The sequence below is a fragment of the Neovison vison genome, chromosome 3, assembly GCF_020171115.1.
Source record: "Neovison vison isolate M4711 chromosome 3, ASM_NN_V1, whole genome shotgun sequence".
NCBI classification, from domain to species: domain Eukaryota; kingdom Metazoa; phylum Chordata; class Mammalia; order Carnivora; family Mustelidae; genus Neogale; species Neogale vison.
Genome location: NC_058093.1, coordinates 48,214,951 through 48,215,856, shown reverse-complemented (window position 1 = coordinate 48,215,856; position 906 = coordinate 48,214,951). Strand labels below are relative to the sequence as shown.

Sequence of the window (906 nt, the reverse complement as noted above, 5' to 3'; positions counted from 1 at the left end):
TGTGTGCATACATCTGCAAACATAAATTTTCCTCTATTTCCAATGTTTCCTTATAGAAAAGATTTCATAACAAAGCTTTGCTAGTACACTTTGAATTTTTTTTTTTGATGGACTGTTTTTTCTTGTCTTTTTTTTTTTTTTCCAATTTATTTATTTTGGAAGGGGAGGTGAACCATGAGAGACTATGGACACTTTGATTTTTTAACTTAAATATATATCCTGAAAATTTTTCTTTTAATGTTTTTAATTCTTGCCAAACTGATAGATAAGAAATTGTATCACAGATGAAATTTGTACCTTGTTACAAATAAAACTTATTATATAAAATATTTAAGACTAATTTAAATATATGTGTTTTGTGAATGGTCTGCACATGTGTTTTTGTGTATCTTTTTCCATTTCAGTTTTGCCTTCTCGTCTCAATTTTTAAAAGTGCTTTTTATTTTAGGAATTTAGCCTTTTATCTGTAACATATGTTGCAAATATTATATTTCTGTTTGACATTTTAGAAAATAGCTGAACTGAAAGATATTGAAGATAAAGCATACAAGTCCATGGGATGCTACTAACGCAGAGATTGGAGGAGAATGTACAACTGAAATGGAGGTATTAGGATAGAGGACATATCAGATATTAAACTGATAAGAACAGATACTACACTTGATCTTAGCCAAAAGGCTGAGAAGTGATGAAATGGATGTATTAGGGAAAAGAGATGATACACTTCCACCGAATAAGAAGGTGAAGGATGGAAAATAAAACAAGTGAAAGGACAGAATGAAAATAAATATTGAACAGAAATCTATGACATGGAAAACAAACATAAAGTGGAGTCAGCATTACATACATTTTTTGAAAATATTAATGATATCAGTGAAATTCCTAACAACTCAAATTTAGGGAAGC

At 29.2% G+C, this 906-nt stretch overlaps 1 pseudogene; it reads right to left on the bottom strand.

The window, feature by feature from the left end:
• Positions 1 to 572: 572 nt before the first annotated feature.
• LOC122903676 lies at positions 573 to 690 on the bottom strand (annotated as a pseudogene).
• Between the last annotated feature and the right edge of the window lie 216 nt (positions 691 to 906).